This window comes from Musa acuminata, chromosome BXJ3-9 (assembly GCF_036884655.1).
Source record: "Musa acuminata AAA Group cultivar baxijiao chromosome BXJ3-9, Cavendish_Baxijiao_AAA, whole genome shotgun sequence".
NCBI classification, from domain to species: Eukaryota; Viridiplantae; Streptophyta; class Magnoliopsida; order Zingiberales; family Musaceae; genus Musa; species Musa acuminata.
In genome coordinates, this window is record NC_088357.1 from 17,001,938 (window position 1) to 17,017,710 (window position 15,773).

Below are 15,773 nucleotides of genomic sequence, written 5' to 3' on the forward strand. Positions count from 1 at the left end.
CTTGAACTTAGGGGTGATAACTATAAAATATGAAAGGAGATGGTTCTCCTCCATTTAGGGTGGATGGATATTGATTATGCTATTAGGAAAGACAAACCACCTATAATCACTAATACCAGCACTCAACTAAGATCGTGTTATATGAGTGATGGGAGCGATCCAATCGGCTTAGCATGATATTTATCAAAACTAAGATAACTGCTGGCATACGTGGTTCTGTTGACCAGCATGAAAAAGTCCGAGACTTGCTACAAGCTATTGATGAGCAATTCGTCACTTCGGAAAAGGCACTGGCAAATACCCTAATAATGAAATTTTCATCCCTTAGACTCACCAATATAAAGGGTGTGTGAGAGCATATAATGTAAATGCGAGATATTACGGTTCAACTTAAAAAACTCAAGATTAATATGTCAGAATCTTTCTTGGTGCACTATATTCTGAATACCCTTCTATATTAATACGGGCCTTTTAAGATTTCATACAATACATATAAGGACAAATGGTCAATCAATAAATTAATAACCATATGTGTTCAAGAAAAAAAGAGGCTAGTGATGGAACTAGGTGAGAGTGCATTGGTGGTAACCACTCGTGGGAAGAACAAAACTCATAAAAATCAAGCCAATCAGAATGCTCATCAGCAGGGAAAAGGTAAAATACTACCCTAAATTGATATCAAGAAAGAAGCAAAGTATTTTTTTTGTAAAAGGAATAGACACGTGAAGAAGGAATGTACAAAATTCCAACAATGGCTTGAAAAGAAAGGTAAACCAACCTTGTTTGTATGTTATGAATCTAATATGGTTAATGTTAATATTAACACCTAGTGGATTGACTCTAGATCAACAATCAATATTACAAACTCTTTGCAGGGTATGCAAAACCTAAGGAAGCCAGTGAGAAGTGAGCAAAGCATCTTATCAGGAAATAAGATGGGCTCATATGTGGAGGCAATTGGAACATGCATTTTAACTTAAAGTAGTGATTTTATTTTAAAATTAGAAAGAACCTTTTATGTACCAAGTTTCTCATGAAAATTAATTTTTGTTTCCAGACTCATACCAGTTGGGTATTCCTTTAATTTTAAAAATACATCATTTCGTTTATTATATAAATCTAATTTCCAGACTTGTGTGAACTGTATTAAGGGGAAGCAGACCAATAAGTTAAAAAAGCATGCCAATAGAAGTTCAGAGATATTAGAGATCATACATACTGATATATATTGTCCAGACATAGACACATATGGCCAGAAATACTTCATCTCCTTTATAGATGATTACTCACGATATATGTATATTTATTTGCTTCATAACAAAAATGAAACATCGGATACTTTCAAAGTCTTTAAGGCTGAAGTTGAGAACTAATGTAGTAAACAAATTAAAATTGTGAGATCAGATAGAGGTGGAGAATATTCTGGTAGATATACTGAAAATGGACTAGCACTTGGTCTTTTTGCTAAGTTTCGTCAAGAACATGGGATTATTATCCAATATACTATACCTGGTTCTTCAGACCAGAATAGTGTTGCAGAAAGAACAAACTGAACATTATTAAACATGGTGCGGAGTATGCTTAGCAACTCTAATCTTCCTAAGTTCTTGTGGACTAAAGCACTAAAGACGGCTATGTATATATTAAATCGAGTTTCAACCAAGGCTATCCAAAAGACACCATTTGAATTATGGAAAGGTTGGAAACCTAGTTTGCGACATATTAGTGGGTATTTCATTACATATGTCAAAAAGTCCAAAGGTTACAGGTTCTATTATCCATATCACATAACTAGGATTGTGGAATAAAAAAATACTAAATTTCTTGAGGATGACATGATTAGTGGGAGCGATCATTTCAGGAACATACTTTCTGCACATGATCATATATAATCTCAACCTTCCACACCAAATGATAGATTGGTTATAGTTTATAGAACTCCTCAAGTATAAACTGGTGTTGAACAACCAATCATTGAAATTCCACATGTTGCTGACAATATTCTAATAGATCAAGAAGTTTAGGAATTACAATAAGCTCCTGAACAACTAGTTGAACCACAAGTCCCTCAAGGAAACATTGGTATAACATTAAGAAGATCTACAAGAAATAAAAGATCAGCAATTCCTAATAATTATGTTGTATATTTACAAGAATCTGGCTATAATATTGGAGACAAAAATGATCCTGAAACCTTTTCACAAGCCATAAGTTGCAAAGAATCAAATTTGTGGCATAATGCCATGAAAGAAGAGATGAATTCTATGATGACCAATGAAGTCTGGGATCTTGTAGAGTTGCCTAATGAAGCAAAGACTATTAGTTACAAATGGGTCTTTAAAACTAAGAAAGATTCATTATGCAACATTGATAGATATAAGGCAAGACTTGTTGCAAAGGGATTTACTCAAAAAGAGGGAATCGATTATATGGAGACGTTTTCTCCTGTATCTAAGAAAGATTCTCTTCATATCATTTTGGCATTGGTTGCTCATTTTGACCTTGAGTTGCAACAAATGGATATGAAAATGACATTTCTTAATGGAGATCTGGAGGAAGAGGTTTATATGAAACAACTTAAAGGTTTCTCCTCTAGTGTTGGTGAACACTTGGTTTGTAAGCTTAAGAAGTCTATATACGATTTAAGACAAGCCTCCCGCCAATGGTATTTTAAATTCTATAAAGTAATTTTTTCATTCGGATTTGTTGAAAATCTCATGGATCAATATATATACTAGAAGGTCAGTGGGAGTAAAATATATTTTCTTATTTTTTATGTAGATGATATTTTGCTTGCAACTAATGATAAGGGTTTGATGCATGATGTGAAACAATTCCTTTCTGAAAATTTTGACATGAAGGATATATGTGAAGCATCTTATGTCATTGGCATTAAGATCCATAGAGATAGACCTCGAGGTATTTTAGGTCTATTATAAGAAACCAATATCGATAAACTTTTAGAAAGATTTCATATGAAGGATTGTTTGCCAAGTATTGCTCCCATTATAAAAGGCGATAGGTTCAATTTGAACCAATACCTAAAGAACAACCTTGAAAAGGAATCAATGAAAAACATCTCATATGCTTCTGCCTTAGGAAGCCTTATATATACTTAGGTATGTACTAGATTTGATATTGCATTTGTTATGGGGATGCTAGGTCGATATCAGAGTAATCTAGGTATGGACCACTAGAGAGCTGCAAAGAAAATGATGAGGTATCTATAAGGAACCAAAGATTGCATGCTTATGTATAGACATATAGACAATCTGGATGTGATTGGTTACTCGGATTCAGACTTCGCCAGTTGTATTGATTCTCATAAATCAACATCATGATATATTTTTATAATGGCTGGTAGAGCTATTTGTTGAAGAAGCTCTAAGCAAACCTTGACTGCTACTTTTACCATGGAAGCTGAGTTTGTTTCTTGTTTTGAGGCTACTTCACATGGTGTATGGCTTAAGAGTTTCATTTTTGGGCTTAGAATCATAGATTCTATTTCTAGGCCATTAAGAATTTTTTGTGATAATTCAGTTGCTATCTTTATGGCTAAAAATAATAAAAGTGGAAGTCGTAGTAAACACATCGACATTAAGTATTTAGCCATAAGAGAATATGTAAAAGAAAAGAAAATAGTCATTGAGCATATTAGCAATGAATTGATGATTGCTGATTCTTTGACTAAAGGCATGCCACCTCTGAAATTCAAGAATCATGTAGAGAAAATAGGACTTGGTTCTACTTTGTAATGATATTAAAAATCTTATATATTGTGATATTTTCTCATTCATGTGTAAATTATTTTAAGAAAATATATTATTATTGGACCGAGAATAAATATAAGGTTTATTCATTAAGTAATATTACCATATTAAAATTAAAAAATTAAATACATCGTGATATATGGATGATAATATTATTAGGAAAAGAGTCGGCACTAAGAGAGGGGGGGTGAATTAGTGTAGTAATAAAAATTAGGTCGGTTCAAAACTTCATTGCGATTAAATCCGTTTTCGAAAACTTGAAAGTGTATGCGAGTGTAGGCGTAGTAAAAGCACAATAAAGAGGAGAGACAGTTTGCTATAAAAGTAAAGTGCTCAAAGGAAATGCAAACTAGATTTTTATAGTGATTCAGTCGTTGTGACCTACATCCACTCCGTCGATTCCTCTTCGTCGAGGCCACTTGTATCCACTATCGGTCTTCCTTCAATAGGCGAAGACCAACCACCTTTTACAACTTGATTATTCTTTTAGCAGGTTTAGGAGATAACCCTTACACCCCCCACTTACTCCTCTCTCAAACTATTCTAACACTTAAAACTTTTAAGAGGAGTTCACATAAGATTACAGCAGCATTTCTTTCTATTTTTACTCTCAAGTCTAGTGTAATTTAACCAGAGATGAGAGGGGTATTTATAGGACTCAAGTTGATTCAAACTTGAAGCCTAAAAACATCTCATCTTGGATTTCCTAGGTTCGGGCGGTACCATCGCTTGTGCTGGGTGGTACCACCGCCAGTGTCAGTCTAACACTAACACCGCACTGTTGAATCTCGGATTTTGATGATGAAGTCAATTGTCATTTGTTGTTTAATCTATGTGTTGAGATAAGTGTGCAGGATTAACTACGATGAAAGTTAGACAAGCAGCAAGAGTTGCGCCGGAGTCAAGTTCATGATCACGTTGGGAGTTCGAGAGTTCGACGGAAGTTCGGACAGTTGTCGGAGGTTCTGCGAGAATAGATCCGAGAAGTCCAGAAGCTTGCCAAGCGAAGCTCGTCGGAACTCGCCAAGTGGATCGTCGCAAAGTCCAGGAGTTTGCCGGAAGTCCGCAGGAGCATCACCAAGGGTTCATCGGATGATCGACGGAAGTTCGCCGGAAACTCGCCGGAAGAAGCGATTGATGCACCGAAGCAAAGCTGTAGAAATTGTCTTAGATTTAATCATAGTTAGCACGTTGATTAAGTTGAAAAATGGGAGGTGATCCCATTGGCTTAATCTTGGGGCAATTGGGCCCTTGAAAGATTGAAATTGGGCCGAATGGAGCTAACCATTCGGACCCTGATTGCACTAGGAGGTGCAACCGCCCAGGCCAGGAGGTGGCACTGCTTGGGCTAAGTCTCCCAGCGAGACTGGGCGGTGCAACCGCCCCAGCCAGGAGGTGGCACTGCCTGAGCTCAGTCTTCGAGCAAGACTGGGCGGTGCAACCTCCCTGACAGAGAGGTGGCACCGCCTGAGCTCGGTCTTCGAGCTCTAGCAGAGAGGTGCAACCGCCTCAGTCAAGAGGTGGCACCGCCTGGGGCTCAGTCTCCGAGCCAGACTCAGGCGGTGCAACCGACCCTGACAAAGAGGTGTAACTGCCTGGGCTCAGTCTTCGAGCTCTGCCAGGCGGTGCAACCTCTCCAGTCAAGAGGCGCAACTGCCTGATCCCGGAATTCCGAGATTTGATCGTTTTGAGCTCCAAATTTGAATTGGGTTGGGGCCTATAAATACCCCACCCATTCAGCACTGAAAAGATACAGACCTACACCGAAATCTTGATCTTTTCTGTGATTCTAAGAGCTCAAAAGTGTTGTAAAGCCTTTAAGTCTCCTCCTTCTGTTCTTCAAGTTTTGAGTTGTAAAGTGAGGAGAGAAAGGTCTGTAAAGGTTGTCTCCTGAGCCTGTCAAAAGGAGAGAAACTGTAAAAGGGCAGTTGGCCTTCGCCTATTGAAGGAAGGCCTCTAGTTGACGTCGGTGACCTCGTCGGTGGAGGAAGCCAAAAGTGGAGTAGGTCAAGACTGACCGAACCACTCTAAATCTCTGGTTTGCATTTATTTTGAGCACTTTATCATTACTGCAAACCTCCTTCATAACTACTGCTCTCTGCGCTTTTACGAACAAGTTCTAAGTGCTGTTCTTTCTGAATCTGCATTCAGACGTAAATCGGTGTTTTCGTACATTACAGTTTACGTTTACGTTTTGATTCTGCAAAACTGTCTTCTGCGCCTTCACGAACAAGTTTCTAAGTGCTGATCTGTCCGTATCTGTTTTCAGACGTAAACCAGTGTTTTCGTACGATATTTACATTGCAGTTTACGTTTACGCCTTGATTCTGCAAAACTGTCTTCTGCACTTTTATGAACGAGTTTCTAAGTTCAGATCCCTTTGAAACTGCGTCTAGACATGAAATTGCGTTTAGACGTAAAACTGCCCAAACTATGTTTAGACATTTTAGACGTAAACTGAGTTTAGACGTAAATCTGCGTTTAGACATAAATCTGCGTTTAGACGTAAATCTGCGTTTAGACGCAAACTACGTTTAAACGTAAAACTACGTTTTAGACGTAAACTGCGTTTAGACGTAAATCTGCGTTTAGACGTAAATCTGCGTTTAGACGTAAATCTGCGTTTAGACGTAAAACTACATTTAGACGTAAATTGCATTTAAACGTAAATTGTGTTTAGACGTAAACTGCGTTTAGAAGTAAAACTGCGCTTAATCTTAAGTAATCTTAAAATCGGCTTTTACATCGAAATCGTTTTTATCGAACGAACGCAGCTTTCATTTTTAATCGCTGAAAGATTTCCGCTGCACTAATTCACCCCCCCCACTTAGTGCTCTCGATCCTAACAATTGGTATCAGAGCAAGGTTAACTCTCTAACGGATTAAAACCCAAGAGAAATGGCATACGCCGGAAACCAAGAGGGGCATTCTATTACGCGTCCACCCATGTTCAATGGGATGGACTACACCTACTGGAAGACCCGAATGAGGATCTTTCTTATTTCTATGGATTTTGAATTGTGGAATCTTGTCGAAAACAGATTTTCAAAGTCTTCTCTTCCAATGATCGATTGGAATGATTTGGAGAAGAAGGCTTTCGCTCTTAATGCAAAGGCTATGAATGCCTTATTTTGTGCACTTGATAAAAACGAGTTTAATCGTGTTTCAACTTGTGAAACTGCATTTGATATTTGGCACACACTCGAAGTGACCCATGAAGGCACAAGTAGAGTAAAAGAGTCAAAAATCAATTTGCTGTTACATTCTTTCGAACTTTTCCGGATGAAACCGAGTGAAACCATTGGCGACATGTTTACCCGTTTCACGGATGTCGTCAACGGTCTAAAAGGACTCAGAAAGAGCTTTTCGGATTTTGAGCTTGTTAATAAGATACTAAGATCCCTTCCTAAGAGTTGGGATCCTAAAGTCACGGCTATTCAAGAGGCAAAAGATCTACGAAATTTCCCTCTTGAAGAATTAATCGGGTCATTAATGACCTACGAAATGACTTGTAAAGCTCATGAAGAGCAAGAAGACATCCTTCCAAAGAACAGGAAGGATATGGCACTCAAAACTTCTGAAGATCACTTGAGAGAAAACTCAAGTGATGAGGACTGTGACGATGACTTGGCACTTCTAACTAGAAAATTTAAAAAATTCATTAAAAGAAACAAGTTTAAGAATGATACTAAAAATAAACTTGAACCCAAGAAGGATCAAGTTATCTGCTATGAGTGCAAAAAGCCGGGACACTACAAGAGTGATTGTCCCCAAGCCAAAAAGAGAACAACAAAGAAGAAGGCGCTCAAAGCAACATGGGATGATTCGAGTGCATTTGAGGAAGAGGAGTTCAACACCGAGCAAGTTGCTCATTACGCCTTAATGGCTATCGGAGAGGAGGTAACGAATTCATTAAATGCTGATTTATCTTTCGATGAATTATTAAATGCTTTCAATGACTTATTTGACGAATGCAAGAGTATCAGTAGAAAATATAAATTGCTGAAAAAGGTGCATGATAGTCTTACTTGTGAATTTGACAAGTTAAAAGTTGAACATCATGATAGTTTAAATTCATGTATCAAATGTCATGATTTAGAAACTTTCCAAAAAGAAAACCTGCTACTCAAGGACACCTTGAAGAAATTCGAGGTTGGTAGCAAGTCATTGAACATGATCCTTGCAAACAAGGGTCACATTCCAAAAAGAAGTGGAATTGGATTTGTGAGAAGTCCTCACCTAAATCCAACCACTAAAAGGCTTCATCTTACATGTTCAACACCAAGCAAAATGTAACTTCTGTTGCAAATTTGGACACAAGACACATAGTTGTCCATTCAAGAAAATATGTCCAAACAAATTGATTTGGGTTCCTAAAGGAACCATGACAAATTCTATGCAACATGATAGGAAATGTAGATCTATTTGTGAGGCACCCAAAAGCAAATGGGTACCTAAAAATCATCCCTTCCTATAAAACCATTAAAATTTTAGGCTGGAGCAAGAAATAATATTCTGCTCCTTGATTCTCGATAGTCATAAACCAAGAGCCAAAAAGGAACTCGCAACACTAAAGTAACAAGTGGAAGTTATGAAATCACAAATGCGATTGGGATACAACCTTATTAGAAACATATGATTCCCAAATTCACATATCCCCTTGATCTTCGAACTCGTCAACTCTATCATCTACGAATTAATTCTTGTATCATGAAGAAACTAAATATGTCATGATCTTAAAAGGGATACCAAACAAACTATCAACATACATACGACATACGCACGTTAAAAGATCTATCTTACAAGAGCTTCTTCCTTAAATAAAAACTCATACGAAATCACGTAAGAAACGTTAATTGCTCTGAAATGAAAAACTCTCCTCAAGGCAAAGGCTCCCTGATCAAATCACATTAGGTGCTCACTGGCTGCAAGCGGTGGCACCTCTCCAGCTAGCAGTGGCACCTCCAGCTACCACAGGTTGCCAGCGGTTGCACCGCTCCAGCCAGAGGTGCAACCGCCCGCAACTCTGCCTTTTTAAACCCACGCTAGGGCCGGCGGTAGAACCGACCCCAACTCACTCCCATTTCCTCCTCTACTCTTCCAAGTCTCCTCCATTCTCATTTCACTCCTCTAAGCCTTCCAAATACCTCCCATTTCGGAGCAAAACATCAAGAATCCTTCCTTCTCTTGAAGATTTCATAAAGGTACTCTCTAAGAAGCCCTTAAATTCTGTTTTGCTCTTCATTTACTCTTGCTCATCATCATCCCTCTAAACAGCAGTAGTTATGGGATCTAGAAGATCCTCAAGAGACAAGGGAAATAGGAGATTAGTAGAAGAGTTTGATTTAACCCTTTTCGATTCAAAAAACCATGCTGAAAAATTTCCCTCTTTCGAACTTAGAAGTATCAATAAGGGAAAATACGTAGATCTAAATGAACTAAGAGACTTAGAGACTATCCAATGGTTTGCAAACCTAGATCTACTTCCAATCTTGCAGATTAACGAACCCATCTATCCTAGGCTAGTTAGATTATTTTACAATAACATACAAATAGATGATGAAGAGAGGATGTCCACCTATCTTTTAGGACAATACATCTCAATCACTGATAGGTTCATTTGTGATATGATAGGCATTCCCATAAAAAGCATAGGACTCTACTTTAGAGGATCATGGGATGATGAAAGTATTGGGGCATCCTATGTTGAAGCATTAGGAACAATCTTTGCCAATCCAAACATAGCATTGGTTCCTAAAAGTTGTGAACATCTACTGCCTTTGAACACTAAGATACTTCATCATATCATGACTAGTATAATTCTTCCTAAACAATACCATCATGATGAAGTAAGTCAATTAGAATTAGGAACTATGTACTTAATCATGAAGGGACATGACATCTGTCTTGGTTATCTTATCCAACAAAACATGTTAGAATTATCTAAGAAAGATATGATGCTCCCATATGGTGGTATAATCACAAGAATAATAAAAGTTTACGACATTCTAATACCACCAGAAGAAGAAGTAATGAAAGCAGATAGATTCAGCATAATAAACAAAAATCTACTTCACCGACTAAGATGTTACTATAGAAACGGTAACTGGGTTAGAATCCCTAGAAGGACTGATCACCCTCAACCTGAACCAGAACCGGAAACACCAGTATTTAGGGGTACCCAATCTCCTCCGACCCTTCCCTTTGAGGAAATACATCCAGTTGAGCAAACTCATACATCCATCGAAGAAATTGGGATTCGAATGGATCGATTCGAACAGAGACAAGAACGGATTGAACAACGACAAGATCAAATCCTATCTGAGCTGCAGCAAATTCATAGTCAATTTGACTCCTTATTTAGGCACTTTAATTTTCCACCTCATCAATGAACTTGTTGAACACCTGTTGTTGTTGTAAACTTCTTATGTTACTCACTTCTGATGTGCTGGTTGTAAACATCTATCTTGCGCCTTGTGGTAAAAGTTATCTCAGATTTTTATGGTATCATTACTGGTTGGTATGTGATGTGTCCAAATTAAGAATGTTGTGCTTTGAAACTAAAAGTTTTGAAAACCTTGTGGCTTGATTTCATTCGAAGAGAATTAGGAATGTTGATATGTCCGAATAGATAAACTTGCTAAAATTATTTTTCGGACTATATTGAATTATCAAATCACTTGATTGCCATGTTTCTATGTGAAAATCTGCAACAAAATCTTGTCCGAATGCATCTTATTTATTCGAATACTATAAAACAGATTTTCTCGTACACTTTCATGAATAAATTTGATGAAGTGATGTGTATGTATTCCATCCTTACGTATATAACAAAAAGGGGAAGAAGTATTTAAAGCAATCTAGGTAAAATTCCTCTATAAGCTTGCTAATATTATTTTCCTGGTATCATAATTACTATGCTTTTTGTTGATGACAAAGGGGGAGAAATATATGAATTGATAAACACTGCTATGATTATGCCATCCTTGCATCACCAAGAAATATATGAATATGTGCTAAAGTTTGCATTATGCCCTGAGTTGATATCTTATCATGTGAAGAAAATGCAAAACTTGCTAGAATATTTCAAATGTGTGCATCATGTAATAGTGCTTCACAGCTTTATATAATAATGTTCAAACTACATGATGAATAGTTACAAACACAATCATACAAACTTGATGATGTATGTCAAGCCTTGACATCATCTTTGAAGAGATACATCATGAGTATCATGATGGGAGTATTGATAAGTTTAACTGATCTAACTTATCAATACGTCACTTGAATTCTTGGGTCTTGAATTCAAGGTTGACTTATCTCAACTATGGTATATAGACAGCGGGAGTTAAGGATAACTCCATTATCAATTGATTGTCATCATCAAAAAGGGGGAGATTGTTGAATCTCGGATTTTGATGATGAAGTCAATTGTCATTTGTTGTCTAATCTATGTGTTGAGATAAGTGTGCAGGATTAACTACGATGAAAGTTAGACAAGCAGCAGGAGTTGCGCCGGAGTCAAGTTCATGATCACGTTGGGAGTTCGAGAGTTCGACGGAAGTTCGGACGGTCGTCGGAGGTTCTGCGAGAACAGATCTGAGAAGTCCAGAAGCTTGCCAAGCGAAGCTCGTCGGAACTCGCCAAGTGGATCGTCGCAAAGTCCAGGAGTTTGCCGGAAGTCCGCAGGAGCATCACCGAGGGTTCATCGGATGATCGACGGAAGTTCGCCGGAAACTCGCCGGAAGAAGCGATTGACGCACCGAAGCAAAGCTGCAGAAATTGTCTTAGATTTAATCGTAGTTAGCATGTTGATTAAGTTGGAAAATGGGAGGTGATCCCATTGGCTTAATCTTGGGGCAATTGGGCCTCTGAAAGACTGAAATTGGGCCGAATGGAGCTAACCATTCGGACCCTGATTGCACCAGGAGGTGCAACCGCCCAGGCCAGGAGGTGGCACCGCCTGGGCTAAGTCTCCCAGCGAGACTGGGCAGTGCAACCGCCCCAGCCAGGAGGTGGCACCGCCTGAGCTCAGTCTTCGAGCAAGACTGGGCGGTGCAACCTCCCTGACAGAGAGGTGGCACCGCCTGAGCTCGGTCTTCGAGCTCTAGCAGAGAGGTGCAACCGCCTCAGTCAAGAGGTGGCACCGCCTGGGGCTCAGTCTCCGAGCCAGACTTAGGCGGTGCAACCGCCCCTGACAGAGAGGTGCAACTGCCTGGGCTCAGTCTTCGAGCTCTGCCAGGCGGTGCAACCTCTCCAGTCAAGAGGTGCAACCGCCTGATCCCGGAATTTCGGGATTTGATCGTTTTGAGCTCCAAATTTGAATTGGGTTGGGGCCTATAAATACCCCACCCATTCAGCACTGAAAAGATACAGACCTACACCGAAATCTTGATCTTTTCTGTGATTCTAAGAGCTCAAAAGTGTTGTAAAGCCTTTAAGTCTCCTCCTTCTGTTCTTCAAGTTTTGAGTTGTAAAGTAAGGAGAGAAAGGTCTGTAAAGGTTGTCTCCTGAGCCTGTCAAAAGGAGAGAAACTGTAAAAGGGCAGTTGGCCTTCGCCTATTGAAGGAAGGCCTATAGTTGACGTCGGTGACCTTGTCGGTGGAGGAAGCCAAAAGTGGAGTAGGTCAAGACTGACCGAACCACTCTAAATCTCTGGTTTGCGTTTATTTTGAGCACTTTATCATTACTGCAAACCTCCTTCATAACTACTGCTCTCTGCGCTTTTACGAACAAGTTCTAAGTGCTGTTCTTTCTGAATCTGCATTCAGACGTAAATCGGTGTTTTCGTACATTACAGTTTACGTTTACGTTTTGATTCTGCAAAACTGTCTTCTGCGCCTTCACGAACAAGTTTCTAAGTGTTGATATGTCCGAATATGTTTTCAGACGTAAACCAGTGTTTTCATACGATATTTACATTGCAGTTTACGTTTACGCCTTGATTCTGCAAAACTGTCTTCTGCGCTTTTACGAACGAGTTTCTAAGTTCAGATCCCTTTGAAACTGCGTCTAGACGTGAAATTGCGTTTAGACGTAAAACTGCCCAAACTGTGTTTAGACGTTTTAGACGTAAACTGAGTTTAGACGTAAATCTGTGTTTAGACGTAAATCTGCGTTTAGACGTAAAACTACGTTTAGACGCAAACTACATTTAAACGTAAAATTGCGTTTTAGACGTAAACTGAGTTTAGACGTAAATCTGCGTTTAGACGTAAATCTGCGTTTAGACGTAAAACTACGTTTAGACGCAAACTGCATTTAAACGTAAATTGTGTTTAGACGTAAACTGCATTTAGAAGTAAAACTGCGCTTAATCTTAAGTAATCTTAAAATCGGCTTTTACATCGAAATCGTTTTTATCGAACGAACGCAGCTTTCATTTTTAATCGCTGAAAGATTTTCGCTGCACTAATTCACCCCCCCCTCTTAGTGCTCTCGATCCTAACACGCACTGGGTGGTACCATCGCCCAGTCTGACAGTACCACCACCTGGGAGGCTATGCTGGGTGATACCACTGCCTAACATAGTCTCAAAGACTGTGCCATGACGGTGCCACCTCTTGGGTCACTGTTTGGGCCTTTTCATTAGGCTCAACACAATTCTTACATGGGCCCAACTGGCCTCTAATTGGGTTGGCCCAATTCCGATCCCAATTATATGCTAACTATAAATTCTAAGACATTTCTTAAGCTAAACAAGTCTGTAAGTCTAGTTTCTTCCGGCGAGCTTCCTGCGAACTTCCGACGATCTCTCGGCAATGTTCCAGCAGACTCCCGACATGCTCCTAGACTTAATGACGATCTTCTTGGCGAGTTCCGACAAGCTTCTTTGGTAAGCTCCTGAACTCCTCGGTTGGTTCTGGCAGAACTTCTGACGAACGTTTGGACTTCGGACGAACTCTCAAACTCCCAATGAAATTACATTCTTGACTCCGGGACTTCATTTTGCTTTATGCCTTGCTATCATAGTTAATCCTACATAGGTAAAAACACACTTCAGTCTAGACAATTATTACTAAGCTTGAATCATGTTGTCCAGCATGTCATTAGTCCATCGACGCTTCATCCGATTCTTCGACGCATCGTCCTCTCTTGCAGCCTATTGCCCAATAGGCCAGTTGACTTCGCAACTCTGATATCCTTGGCGCAATATCCGCTCTTCTTGGCCCGATGCTCGAATCTATGCCCCGAAGCCTTTTGTCGATACGTCAACTGATCCTCCGGCTCGACATCCAATCTTCTGACATGTTCCACCGGCCCAACATGATTCTTCCTGCTTTAATTGTCTCATCTTGATCGAAGCATCTTGCATCCCTCAAAACACAGATTAAATCATAAACATTTATCAATTGGTTTCATCATCAAAATATGAGATTCAACAATCTCTCTCTTTTTGATGATGACAACCAATTGATGACGGAGTTAACCTTAACTCCCGGAGTTTAAATAAACTCCCCCATCAATATGCTGTATTGATAGAGGCTCTTGGTTTCAAAAATCCAACCAACATGTTATCATAAACTTATGCATAACATCATACTTCTCCCCCTTTGTCATAAAAAAAAAGGAGAAGTGCAACCATCTAAGTGTTTGAGATACAAGTTTAAATCATTACATCATAAATCTCCAGTTTTATCATCATACAAGCTAGCAAAACTTTTATAAAATTTTAGAACATGCAAGCTAACTATTTTTGCTTCCTTTTGCAATGTGCAAGTTGCAAGTTTTGCTTCTTGAGATAGGCAAGATAGTACTTTTGCTTGATATTGCAAAATAGCATTTCTTACTTTTGAGATGAGAAAACTAATAAGTTTTGCCTCTCTTTGTGATATATATGTTTGTAATTTTTACTTCTCTTTAGATGTGTAAGCAAACTAGCAAGTTTTTTTCTCCTTACAATTTGTGAGCTAGCAAATTTTACACACATGAAAGTTGACAAGATTTTTGCATCTTTTGAGATGAGCAATCTTCTTGCTTCTTCTTGAAGTATACAAGATAGCTAACAAGTTAGCAAAATTTGCTCCCCCTATATCATTGTCAAATAGAAGGGATGTGCATGCTAAAAATTCTTTCGCCCCTTTTTGTCATTGTAAACATAGGGGAATAACTAAAACAATTGTGCAATTCATCAATTTTCAAATTATGATAAAGGTTAAACAACAAAGATGAAAAATCAAGTCATGAATGTCAAAATAATTTTTCATTATAAATATTTCATCATTGCATGCATCATTATCATAAGTTGAAGTATAGCATGCATAATACTAAATTATCACGTATATTTCTAAAACATAAAATGTATGATTCCAAATCATTATATCAATATTTCAATCATCAAAAATGAAAGATCAAGTCTAAAATTCAAGAGATCAAGCTCACAATCCAAAAATGTATAAGAGAAATTTATGCATTTGGAAGATCTAACATGTCTAAGTTTATCATTCAAGCTAGTAAATTCAGTTCTCTTTAAGATACTAGCTATTTTCATTCCCCCTTTTTGTCATTATAAACAAGAAACAAGAAGTAGAGTGGAAGAATACAATTTTCACATCAATGCTCTACTTATTACATGATGTTTACAACCATAAATACAAAGGAATTTGCATATCATGTCATGAAAGATAATAATATCAAATCATGAATGCCACAAGACATGATTTATTTAATCAATTTTTTTTTTATAAATAGCAAAAAGAAACATAGGAGATCAAATGATATAATATCTTGATTCATGCATAATAAATCTCAAGTTATAAATCTCAAAAAGTCAATATAAGTCCCATTCAAATTCAACTCATCAAAATCATTTTCATGGTCCAAGAGATTCATAAAAGTGATATAAATAGATTCGTTATCTCCTTTTTGGAAAAATCGATAAAGTAGGAAAAAATAAATTTTTCAGAAACCTTTCCTCTTTTTAGTTGTTTCAATTCATGTGATTTATTTTATTTATACCAAATAAAAATATGCATCAACGTTTAAAAACCGAAAAAGCCACTT